This window comes from Sarcophilus harrisii, chromosome 5, assembly GCF_902635505.1.
Source record: "Sarcophilus harrisii chromosome 5, mSarHar1.11, whole genome shotgun sequence".
NCBI lineage: Eukaryota > Metazoa > Chordata > Mammalia > Dasyuromorphia > Dasyuridae > Sarcophilus > Sarcophilus harrisii.
The window spans coordinates 87,080,591-87,091,699 of record NC_045430.1 but is presented as its reverse complement, the minus strand read 5'-3'; the positions used below and the strand labels follow the sequence as shown (position 1 = coordinate 87,091,699).

General features: G+C 37.4%; 1 long non-coding RNA gene across 2 annotated transcripts in view; it reads left to right on the top strand.

The window, feature by feature from the left end:
* Window positions 1-2,280: 2,280 nt before the first annotated feature.
* The window catches only part of LOC116419188, a 55,000-nt gene continuing 46,171 nt past the window's right edge, over window positions 2,281-11,109 (top strand). For both annotated transcript variants that reach the window (XR_004229429.1, XR_004229428.1), the window contains exon 1: window positions 2,281-2,470. This is a non-coding gene — a long non-coding RNA (uncharacterized LOC116419188). The remainder of the gene's footprint in view (window positions 2,471-11,109) is intronic.

The following is an 11,109-nucleotide window of genomic DNA, read 5'->3' as shown; positions in this document are numbered from 1 at the left end:
GAAAGGGGAGCGTAGGCCCTACTCAGTTATATTTAGCTGTTGGTTCCAGACCATAAACAATAAAGTGAGTATTGCAATAAAGTGAATCAAATGAAATTTTTGATTTTTCCAGTGCATATAGAAGTTATGTTTATAGAATACTGTAGTCTATTAGGTATACAGAAGTATTACAACTAAAAAAAATGTGCATATCTTAATTAAAATTTTTGTATTCAGTCATTTTTCAGTCATATCTGACTCTTTGTGAGCCCATTTGGGAATTTTTGGGCAATGATACTGGAGTGGTTTGCCATTTCCTTCTCTAGCCCATTTTACAGATGAGGAAACTGAGAGAAACAAACATATTGATAAGGTTTGAGTGGTCTCAATTCCAGGTGGTCAAGAGGTTAGTGGCAATAAGAGAGTTGTTAAGAATCTCCTTTAAATCAGCTGCAGGTTTAGAGTGAAAGAATTCACTCATTCCTGAATTATTAGCTACAAAATGAAAGTTTATTGTTGGATAGAAATCAGTTTACCAAGAGACTGACTTCTATAATAGCAGATCTATTGGAAAATGGAGTCTTGCACTGAGAATGATTTCTCAGTGGACGGAAGGTCCTGGCAGCTGTGTGAGCTATGTAGGTCTATCTGCAAAGACCTTAGTTGAAGGAAGCTGTTATATTGGGTATCTTAGTGGGGGGCTGGGACAGCCCGAGCAGGTAACACTGACAAGGGTCACACAGGTGGGGACTGGGACAGCCCAGGTTCCCAGATTTAGACTCTTGCCAGTTTTTCAGTCCATATTTCCTATTGGAATTAACAACACTTCAAAGGGGTGTTTTTTGACCAGGATTTCTAATTGAATCAAAGGTTCTGGCATCCTGGAAAGATAACTTGTCTAGGGGGGATATCTCTAGGAAGAATCTGAAAGAGATCACAGATCAAAAGGAAATACAGTTACTTAAAGGAACCACAACCTGCTTCACCATGACTTGCTTACAGTCATGCTGCTATTTAGTGTCTGAAGTCAGATTTGAATTCAGGAAGATGAATCTTCCTAATGCCTAACCTGGCACTCTATGCACTATGGCACCCCTACCAGCCCCATTAAAAACACTTTAATGCTAAAAAAGATTAACCCATATCTGACCTTCAGCTAGTTGTGATCTTTTTGGTTGTGGAGGATCTTGCCTTCATTTTGATGGCTGCTGAATCCTCAGGGTAGTGGTTGATGAAAGTTTTGGGTAGCTGTGACAATTTTAAAAATAAGATGATAATGACGTTTGCCACAAAGATTGACTTTTTTTTCTTGAATGCTTAGAGGCCATTGTACAGTTATTAATTGACCTAATTTCAGGTCAATTATTTCAATATTGTTCTGTCTCAGGGAACAGGGAGATCCAAGGAGAGGTAGGAGAACAGTTGGTTGGTGGAGCAGTTAGAACATACTCTTATATAGGTATAATTTATGGCTCCCCAGAGGAATTATAATAGTTATCTCAAAGATCACAAATCATGGTAACAGACATAATAATAAGAAAAAAAATGAAATAGTGTGAGAATTACTAAAATGTGATACAGAGACATGATGTAAGCACAGAGTGTTGGGGGAAAAATGGTATTGATAGCCTTGCTCAATGCAAAGTTGCCACAAACAATTCAATTTTGAAAAACCAAGCAAACCCTGTACTATCTGCAAAGTACAATAAAGTGAAGGAGGCCTGCCTATATGTCAGAGGGCCTTTCTCTGTTCTAAAAGGTCCTCTAGTATTCATTCATTAATCCAGTCAATTCACACTTTCATTCTACAGATGTAAATTTTAACTTTTCTCTTTTGAATTCTTATTTCCTTTAAGACCTGGATTGATGATAATTTGAGGACAGGGAAAACTATCAAGGAATTGTTGTTGAGTACCAAATATTCTCCCTCTTTACCCTTCAAATACCTTCCAATTAAATTTTGAAAGTAGTGATCAAGAATCCATGAAAGAGAGCAGGGAGCCAATGATGTCTCAGACTGTATTTTCTGGAAAATAAGAAACTGTCTATAGGAGGAGGAGAAGGAAATCTAAATGGTGGCAGCTAGAATTTCTAATTCTCTCTTCTTTTTACCCCTAGAGAGTCTCATTTTTGCACTTGGGGTGCTGGGCAGAGAAAGCGTGAATGGGCACTTAAAATGTCCTATATCACTGGTAATGAGGTAGTCTCTTTTAATTGGCTGATTGTGGTGTGGGACATTCTCCCTCTCCTGCTCACTTTGCTATATCCCTGAGGGTGACAAGCACAGTTTTGCCATAACTTAGTGAAAGTTATGCACTAAAGCAGTGCACTAAAGCAGTGAAAGGAAAAGTTCTTCTACTCGTTTCTTCCTTAACTCAGAGAAATGAGCCTGGAGCTATTTATGTTCTATGCCATTTGTCCTTCTCCGTTTTAGGTGCTGGATGTGGAGCTGAAATTTCCAGCCACAATGACTTTGGAGCCAGGATCACAGGTGAGATGTTGCTGCTAGTCTGGTAGGGAATCTCAAAAAAAAAAAAAAAAAAAATAGGAATATCTGGGACTGGAGCCTGGGGGTGGGGTGGGTCTTGAATTTAGAGCCCGACACTATGGGGCAACTAGATGGTGCAGTGAATAGAATACTGGCCCTGGAGTTAGGAGGACCTGAGTTCAAATCTGCCCTCAGACAACTTAACACTTCCTAGCTGAGTGACGTTGGGCAAGTCACTTAACCCTATTGACCCTCCCCCCCCCAATAAAAAAAGAACTTGAGACTAGACTTTATAGTAATTGACCTAAATTATAAGTCTGTAACTCTTCTTTCCAGAATATGAGGTGATATTTGTTGTATTTGCATTCGTCTGAAAAATTTAGACCTGCCTGACTTTTCAGAAAGTCTCCCTCTGCCATGTGTTTTATAGTTTTCTGTGTTGGTGTCTTATCTCCACCACCCTTTAGAAGGGCTAAATGGAAAAAGAGTTCAGAGGACCCAATATAAAAGCGGAACACTATTCTAAATATTTGGAGCCATTTGCAGAGAGCCTAGATATCTTTAATCCTCTTAAGGGTATTGGAGGATCTTGGGAGACAGGTAAAATGAAACATAAAGAGAGGTAAAATGTAATAGTGAAGATGATGGTGGTCTGTTGCGTCTAAATACTTTTAATTCCCCTACTTTCCATTTCAGGACTTTCTCAAAACCATCTTTTATGTTACTTTGCCTTCTCTCTGTCTCTCTCTGTCTCTGTCTCTGTCTCTGTCTCTCTCTCTCTTTCTGTCTCTCTTTCTTCTTCTGTCTGTTTCTCTTTTGCAGTGGGAGTGCAACAAAATTTTTCTTGGATGGTTACCCCAGGAGAAAAATTTCTATCTGAGATTTGGGAAAAATATGCAAAGACTTTGGAAAAATTGAACTAAACTAGAAGTATTGGTTGCCTTCTTTTTGTTTACATGCAACCATATATATAACTTTCTTCACCTTTGGTTGTCTGTAACTATTTTATATGTACATTTATGTGGGTATGAAGGAACTGGATAACTGAAGATGCAGACAGCATTTGATTGTTTTGGAGGACAGGGATTGCCACAGAAATTTCCTTTCTGGTTACCAGAAATGGCCACTCCACCCTTTGTCCAAGGTTCTCCCTTCCCAACAGGTCCTTCAGTCAAGATACAAAGCAGTTTTGATCTTCTAGTTTAATGATTTAGATTTGGGCAACTCTATTTCTAATGATTTCTTTTAAGGAATCTTTTTAAGAAATGATTCCCACAGTGTTGCATCTTCTTGCCTCTCATATAGGAAAAGGATACCCTGCATTGAGTAATCTTCTTGCTTCTTCCACTTTTTCTAGAAACAGAAAAAATAGAAAAAGATCATAGTTTTCCCCAATTACCACAGACCTTCCCTTTCACTGGGCTCAACTCCCTTCTTGTACCATCCTGAGCCCAGGATTAGGGACACAACTTAACACCTGTTGCCAGAATAATGCAGGGAGGACATGGGGCTGAGAACTATGACCTCCTGCTTTGTAGATTAAACTAGAGAAAGGAGAGATTCAAAGAATAATTTTATACCTAGAAGGGACCTGTTCTACTTGCAGTTGCTGACACAAGTTATTCTATATTCCATCTCTTTGCCTCTGTGCTGTCCTCCTTCCTTGCCTACAATGCTCTGCTCTGTTTCCTGTGTTCCTTCTGGATTCAGTTCAAACTTCAACTCTGCAGGAGGCCTTACCTGGTATTGCCAGTTCCTCATCCTTTTCAGATTATATATTCTTTCTCTATATCTTCCATTTTTCTAGATATTTTATTGTGTTTCCTCCGTTGGAATATAGGCTCCTTAAGGGCAGTGACTGTGGCTTTGTTGATTGTTTTTGCCTTTCATTGTATCTCCAGTGCCTGATACATAAGACCTGTTTAATAAATGCTTGTTGACAGATTGACCTTGGGGATGTCTGAAAGTTCAGTGTTATGCATTGTCTCAAAAAGAAAGAGCTTAGCTATCCTCATACTCCAAAATAGTTTCAAGCCTTTTGCTCAGATTTGGATAATGGACCATTCATTTTAGGGAATGGGGATGAGGATTACAGGCCTGGGAAAAAAGATCATTTTGGGGCTTACCTTTGAATATACTCACCATGCATTTTCTTTCCTAATTTTTTTACTCCTAAATTGGCATTAGTTGGTTCTGTGTTAGTAGAATTGCCCAGTCATGGATGAAAGAAGTTCCTAATTTTTCTCCCCAGTGACCCACCTCTATGAGGATTTACTCAAGTGTAACCTCTTTTTTCTCATCAATTTTTTATTAAAGCTTTTTATTTTCAAAATACATGCATAGATAATATTCAACATTCACCCTTACAAAACCTTTTGTTCCAATTTTTTCCCTCTTTTTCTCCCACCCTCTCTCCTAGATGGCAGGTAATCCAATATATGTTAAACATGCAAAATTCTTCTATACATATTTCTACAATTATCATGCTGCATTAAAAAAATCATATCAAAAAGGAAAAAAATGAGAAAAGAAATAATGCAAGCAAATAACAAAAAGAGTGAAAATGCTATGTTGTGATCCACACTCAGTTCCCACAGACTTCTCTCTGGGTATAGATGGCTTTTGAAGCACAATCCCTTTATGTTGTGCAATGTCCTTTATGATAATGATCAATGTACAGTCCTCCAATTTATTTTTTTAAGATGAGGAAACTGAGCTCATAGAAATTAAATGACAAATCCAACATCACTCCATAAGTATGGGATTGGAAAACAGATTTCCTGACTCCAAGTGGAGTGAATCTGTTGCCTCACTCCCCCAACATATGCTCCAGACATAAAGGAAATTTCAGAAGTAACAGAATGTATTGCTTTCTTCCCTCCTCCCCAGAAGCCGTGGGTAACTGTGAGTGTGTATAGGCTAATACTCAGAGGTAAATGAACAAGAGGCAATGATTTGGGACAGAGCTAGATACTCACCCTTAGATTCTGTTGACCTTTGATGGCTGAAGTTGTCTTTGGTAAGTCTGTAGTGGTCTGTGGGGCAGCTGTCTCTGAGTGTTGCATAGTAGTATCCTGTCCAGCTGCAGAGTCAATTTTTAAAATCCATTAAGTGTGTAATGTTATTGTCAAAAAATGTACATACCTTAGTTAAAACTTTTATTGTTCAGTCATTTTTCAGTCATATCTGACTCTTTGTGACCCCATTTGGGATTTTCTTAGCAAAGATACTGGTTTGCCATTTCCTTCTCTAGCCCATTTTTGCAGATGAGGAAACCGAGTGAAACAAACTTATATGATTAGCCCAAGGGTCACATTGCTATTACGTGTCTGAAGTCAGATTTGAACTCAGGAAGACGAGTTTTCCTGACTCCAAGTCTCCATTGTGTCACCACCTAGCTGTCCCTTTAAAAATATTTTATTGCTAAAAAAAAAAAAAAAAAAAAAAAAAAGCTAACCAATATCTGAATCTTCAGAATCTTTTGTTGCTGGTGAAGGGTCTTGCCTCCCTGTTGATGGCTGCTGACCATCAAGATAATGATCAGGATAATGGTTGCTGAAGGTTGGGATGGTTATGGCAATTTTAAAAATAAGATAATAATAAACTTTGCGATATATATTATTTCCTTTTATTTGAACACTCAGAGGCCATTGTTGGGTTATTAATTGAACTAATTTCATTATTGTTGTGTTTCAGGGAATAGGGAGGACCAAGGAGAGGGAGAGAGATGGAAAACAGCTGTCAGAAAGGACACATTTATTGATGAAGTTTGCCCCTCAGGGTACAGTTTGTGGCTCCCCAAAGGAATTAGGTAGTAACATCAAAGATCATGGATCACAGATCACCATAACAGATATAATAATGATGAAAATAAATAATGTGATAATTTCCAAAATGTGACAGAGACAAGATGTGAGCAGTTAGTGTAGGAAAAAATGATGACAATATCCTTACTTTAATGCAGAGTTGCCATAATCGGCAAGGGCCAACAAAGTGAAGGAGGTCTGCTTATATGTGGTCCAGCTTCTCCTTACTCTAGAAGGCCCTCTAGTATCCATTCATTTATCTACTCAAATCATACTTGATTGTAAATATTGTAATCTCTACCTTTTCTCTTCTAAATTCTTATTTTCTTTAAGATTTGGGGTGATGATACTTTGAGGATTGAGAGAACTTTCAAGGAATTGTTGTTGAGCTGCTAAATGCTCTCCCCTTCTCCCCCAAAATCACCTCCCAATTAAGTTTTGAAAGTAACAAAACCATAAAAGAGAACAGGAAGCCAATGTTGTATCAGCCAATGTATTTTTTGGAGTAAAAAACTGCCTGTAGGAGGGGGAGAAGAAGATCTAGATGTTGGCAGCTAAAATTACTATTACTTCTTCATTTAACCCTGATAAACTTCCAGTCTACCACTTGGGGTGCTGGGCACAGAGAGCCATTTTAGTTATATTGATTGTCTCTGCCTATCCTTTAGGTGAACACAACAGACTTGAAGAGTCTGAGTCTTATGTTAGAGTTCTGGATACAGGTAGAAATTCTCATTGAAGGATAGGGATGGAGCCATAGATTAAAAAAAAATGCAACAAATTTTAATCACTATTTCACATCATCCCTAGAGCCCTGGCAACCTGGGCAGACAGAGTATTGGGGCTCTTAGGCTTTCATGCAAGGTAGACTGTAGGGAGCTCTATAACTTGGTGGCTTGAGTTTAGCTTCACCTGGTGGGCATCAGTGACATTGCACTCTTGCTATTAAGCTCTTGTTGAGTTTGTAGGACTTGTTTCATTTTACTTTTTAATTCCATCATGGCACAATACCTGGTACATAGGAGATATTTAATAAATGCCTGATGATTGATGAATGACATGATGCTGCATTACATTACTGAAATGTGTCATGTGTTACGTAGGCTACCCACACACATACACACACACAAAACTACCCACAGGCAGTTTTCTCATGCAAATAAACATTTGTGGAAAATCTGCTGTTTTATTTCTATTGGGAGAGAAAAAAAAAACTACTTTCTATACTAAGTATGCTGTTATACTAAAGTATAAATAAATAAAAGTATAAAGTATGAATAAATGTATAAAGTATAAATAAGAATAAATTTTAAAAAGTATAAAAAAACCCCAGGCATATTTCTGTCCTCAAGATTATATTCTAAAAGAAGTGAAAAGACTTGAATATAATTAAGTGAAATAAAAAGCATGAGGAAAAAATTGAGATAATTAACAATAGTTATCTTGTCTATTTCCCCACAACAGCCTTCTAAGGTTGATAGTGCAGTACCACTAGTCCTAGAAAAACAAAAACAAATTCATCAAGAAGTTATTATTATTATTATTTTTACTAACTCTATTATGAGATCCAATTCCAAATTTAGGAGGGATAAGTTTCAGACTCAGGGTTGTGGATGGCTAGAAAGCCCATAGGATTCTGTCTTCCACGTGCATTTTTTTGGTCAGGAAATTCTTTCAGATGTCTAATTGCAATCCTTTCACTTAAATATTAAATTTTTTTCTCAATTTAGGCGTTCTTAATCTGGGGCCCATAGAAGAATGTAGGTCAGCCCATTTTTTTTTGCAGGAAGTGGCAACTCAGTATTTCACATAATCTTACACAGTTGTTGAAGGAACATTGAGAGGTTAAATGATTTGACGTGGTCTTTATGGCTTCCCTAATAGCCAACTGGATCCAGGAGAGCTCAGTGAGGCCCAGAGCTGTCATAGTCTCCTCTCTCTCACCCTGCCAAGTAGAGAGCTCCAGTAAAATGGGTGGTTCCCCTCTCATTCAGCATATCTACCCACCTACCTCCCTTCTTTTGACACCCTTCTTTTCCAATATTTCTTTCTCATAAGATATATGTATCTAATTAAAAAGAAATGTTTCCCTATAAAATGTAATGCAGATCTTTAAAAAATTATATTCTAAAGTTTTTTTCTAAAATGATTCTTTTCCTTTTAGAAGTAGAAATAGAATAGAAGTAGATCTCCTTTATGAAAATCCCATTTAGCTCTTTAGGCAATTAGATGGGACAGTGGATAACATGCCAAATTTAGAGTCAGGAAAATGTATCTTCCAGAGTTCAAATCTGGCTTTAGTCACTTATTAGCTGTGTGACCCTGAATAAGTCAATTAATCCTGTTTGCTTCAGTGTCCTCATCTGTAAAATAAGCTAGAAAAGAAAATAAACTACTTTAGTATCTATGTCAAGAAAATTCCAAATGGGGCTGCAAAGTGTCAGACGCAATGAAACATGGTTGCACAGAATTTGGATTTTTCTTTCTGTGGATCAGTGACTGGTTTTAGAGAAGGCTCACATGACCCCATAAAGGGTAACTGTCTTATTTTCTAAGTGGTAGTGAGGAAAAATAAATCTCATGTCCTCTTTGAGGCATTAGACCTTTGCTGAGGGAGGGATTGGGGGAAGGACCATACTTGCCAGCTCCATTAGAACTCCAACCAGAGTAGTCATAAGGAGAAGAACTGGGAACTTCATTTGCTGAGGAAATATGGCAAGGTTTGCTGAGGACCAGGAGAAGTGATGATGAAGTCACCTCTCTCCCAAATTACTTATAAAGATGGGAAAAGAAAGTTGAGAGAAGCATGTATTTTCCTTTCTCTGCAAGCAAGCTAACCAATCCTCTCCCATTATTTATGTCTGAAGCCACTTGCTAAATCAACAACAGTCAATTAAGGGTAGATGCCTAACTTTTTTGTCTGGGAGGCCATGCTAGCAATGTTGGCAATTGCCATCCTTTCCATCAAGTGTCCAATTATGACTTTGTCCAAAATTACATCTGGTGAAGGGCATCCCTGAGCAACTAGAAGGAAGGAAGGACACTACATGAATGAGTCCTCCTACTCATTAATTATTATTATAGCAGTAGGACCTCTCCCTGGCCATCCAGAAACATCCTGGTTACCACACAGAAAATGAGTTTTGGGAGTTCAAGTTGTCTAATACTCTGACTCTATATATGATGTTATCAAACTTATGACAGATTAAGAAAAGCATTCGAAAGTCTTTCAGAGAAAGAACTGACAAAAAGAAGTATTTATAGAATAATTTTACATATACATATATCTATATTTATTTGTGTCTAATTAGTAACCATAGATAGGGAAGAGAAGCAAGAAAAAAAAGAAAAACATTTATATGATATATTTTTTCTATTTTTAAAAGGAATAGCAAGTGGTATGTAATAGATTTGCAGTTTCATGTACAATCATCTATGTTATGGAAATACACTACCTTATGGAAATGATTGTTTTATTCCAAATATTAAAAATAAAATAAAATAAAAAGTCTTCCATGGAAGTAGGGATCAGATTTGAATGCAGGGTGTTCAGTTGGGGATTACTCCTATTTTGGGAATTTCCTTTCTTTTATGCTATATGCCAACTGTACTCCATGTCTAGTATCTACCAACCCCTTACAAATTTCATCCATAGCCATTAGAACCAGATATTCTTATAAAGATCACCTGAACCAAAGAGGACATCTACATATAGGAGCACAGTATACCTGGAATCAGGAAGAACTCAGTTCAAATCTGCCTTCAGATACTTACTAGGTAAACTATGTAAGCATTGGTGTCCTAATCTCTAAAATGAGCCTAACAATAATATCTCCCTCCCCTGGTTGTTGAGAGGACCAAATGAGTTCCTTTTTGTAACGTGCTTTGCAATCTTTAAAATGCTATGGAAATGCTAATTATTATTGTTATATAAGATCTCAAAATTACTCACATTTTTAGTACTTTAACCAGATCTTACCAAGTGATATCCTTCTTAGGGTGCTGGATCTTTGCAGAAGAAGGTCAGAAAATTTTCTGGACTGCACCTTGAGGTCTTGTTTACTCTTTGCTGTAGCAAGAAAAACATGTTATAATGGGAATCCATAAGGAGCTGTGTGAGTTCTAACTTTCTCAAGACTTTGTTTCTCTAGATTTCCGTGTCTTCCTCTTTAAAACAGGTTTGGGCCAGATTTGTCCCTTCTAGCTCTGATCCTTAGGAGTCTCTATTGACATTTTAATTCAGAATAAAGCTAAAAGAAGTTAAATGTCCCAGGATACTGTGGGATAGACAAAGACCTCTTTCACCATTTGCTACAGGTAATTCACAAAGTATATAACTAAATGTCAGTTGTAACCTGGGGACCTGAGAAGTAATGGGAAGATATATTCTGTAGCTGTAAGTGCCAGAACATCAGAGATGTTGAGAACACACAGATTACTTTAGATAAACTGTGGTTCTAGGGATTATAGGTTTTCATCTTTTGGATCCAGTCACTTAGCAAATAGTCAACAAGCACTTATTGGTCATTATGCACTGCACACTGTATTAAGTGTTAGAGAGACAATGGAAGAAAAACCCAGGCCTTGCTCAATCATCTCACACTGGAACATGAAAATGATTATCTATGTACATGCAAAATATAGAAAGTGTAAATACACAATAAAAGCAGAGAAACATTAGAGGGAGGGAGAAAGGGTAGAAAAGTTGTGCAAAAGGTAAGGTTTGAATCCTCTTGAAAGAATTCAGAAAAATCAGGAAACAGACGTGGGTGGGGTAGGTATCATTTCAGGTGTAGAAGAAGGCTAATGATAAAGCTAGATCAATAATATGACCAT